The sequence below is a fragment of the Borostomias antarcticus genome (assembly GCF_949987555.1).
Source record: "Borostomias antarcticus genome assembly, chromosome: 1".
NCBI lineage: Eukaryota > Metazoa > Chordata > Actinopteri > Stomiiformes > Stomiidae > Borostomias > Borostomias antarcticus.
The window spans coordinates 43,865,273-43,867,607 of NC_140234.1; positions in this window are offsets into that span (position 1 = coordinate 43,865,273).

The following is a 2,335-nucleotide window of genomic DNA, read 5'->3' on the forward strand; positions in this document are numbered from 1 at the left end:
GCTGGCTCTCTCCGGACGGCTCAGCACCGGCTCAGCCCACGCAGGTTAGCCAAGGCTGGGGCAGCGCCCAGCATCACTACCCAGCACAGGATAGATATCAGATACAGTTTAAGGTGAGGACGTCCAGCTGGGACTGGGGGTTGGTCGAAGATCACTTCAGGCCTGGGGGCCAAACGTTGCCTTGTTGGAGATGTGGTATGTTCTGGATTAGGGGGTGGAGGGTGGACCGGCTCACCTCAAGACACCTGAGGGAGAGAGGGAGGGAGAAGGGAGGGTCGAGAGATCAAAGTCCTAGTCAAGTCTACCGTTTTGCTCTGTGGTCGTTTAGAGACTCATCTCTGAAGTTCACATCCATACAGTTATATCCAACTTCCTTCTTACTCCCCCACTTTCACTGCCTTTCTCCCCTCTCTCTCCCTCTCCTTTCCTCTCCCTTCACCCTCTCCCTCTATCGCCCCTTCCCCCGCCACCACCTCTCTCTCTCTGTCCCCTCTCTACTCCCCTCTCTCTCCCTCTCCTTTCCTATCCTCATTTCTCCCCTCCCCTCCTACTCTGCAACAGCTCTGTAAGTGGAGTTAGTGGAGAGTTAATGTGTGACATATATAACTTTAGCACACACTAATATGTCACACATTTCACATGCTAACATCTGTCAACCTCTGGGGATCTGAGATGCCGGTTAAAAACTGGATAAACATATCCTAAAATGTGTGGAATTTTTACTGCTAAAATAACATGGGGATCAGAATTCTCAACTAAACCTGATGGCAATGCCACATGTGCACAGACATGCACACACACACACACATGCTCACACACACACACACTCACACACACACACGTGCTCACACACATACACACACACACACACACACACACACACACACAGACACACACACGCCAATATGATGGCATGAATGAAGGTGGAGCTCTTGAGATTGAGAATCGCAATTGAAATGGTTAAGCATTTACTCTCCCATCCCACCTGCCCCTCTTAAAACATTAACACGCCAGGAAGGGCAGCCAGAGGGAGAAACAATTAAACACACACACACACCTCCCCTTCGGAATTTTACACACACCTGTGTGCACTATCCAACTAAAGACCTGCATAATATTGCACAGAACACACCCACACAGGCCTAAAGCGATGCACACATTAACTGATAGACACACACACACACACACACACACACATACACACACACACGCACACACACCTGCATTGGCAAACACCTAGGAAATGAAAAGACGTCAAAGGATGCTTCATTCCCAGAGGACAATGACTGGTGTTCAATGCTGTCCTCTGTGGTGTTCTGCTTTGAGGAATTTGCTTGGACTCCTGTCCAGTCTCTCTTTCCTATTGGAGCAGATGAGGGAGAGGGGACAGAATGAGAGTCGTCATAACTACAGAAAGAGACAAAGAGGGAGAAAGAAAGAGAGAGAAAGATGGAGAGAGAGAGATAGAGAGAGAGAGAAGCCTACAGCTCTCCTTGCCAACCGAGCCCATGGCAACACGTGACAGCACCTCGCCAGGATACACTATTAGGAATGCTTATTGGTCCATGCCAGCTGAGGCCGAGCAACAACCATAAACACGAAGCAGACAGCTTTATCTCTCTCTCTCTCTCACACACACACACACACACACACACACACATACACAAACGCACACACACATATTACTGTACGTTATATCTCTTGAGCAAAACAGACACGCCATGCAAGCAGGGTGAGGTTCAATCACCCCTAAAGGCAGGATGTGTGCGCCTCATGGTGATGTAAGGAGGATATGACCAAATAGCCTGTGACCAGGGGCACAGGAGAGAGGGGATGAGAGGGAATGAAAGCAGAAAGACAGATGAGAGAGAGCTTGGTTGGGAGAGAGAGACAAACAGATCTACATATGTTATTGATCCCCACAGGAAATGGTTGAAGAGAGAGAGAGATTTACAGAGAGAGAGAGAAAGAGAGAGAGACTTATAGAAAGAGAGTTACAGAGAGAGAGAGAGAGAGAAAGAGGTAGTGTTTCAGCGTCCCAAATTCCCAGTGTAGTTCCTTTAAGACACTGAGCTCCCATTCTTCCACCTGAAAGCCCTGTTTTCACTATGGACACACACACACACACACACACAAATATCAAAAAGAGTAAATGTCATTCTCACTAGATATTCGTCACACATGCTGTGTTCTAGTGTGTGTGTGTGTGTGTGTGTGTGGCTGTGCCGTGTGTGTAAGAGGAGAGAAAAACAGGTCTGAGGAATTCAGCTCTTAAACAATCAGCTAGTTACTATTAATCACCCGGCTACGGCTCAGCAGGCTCAGGAATGCAGCC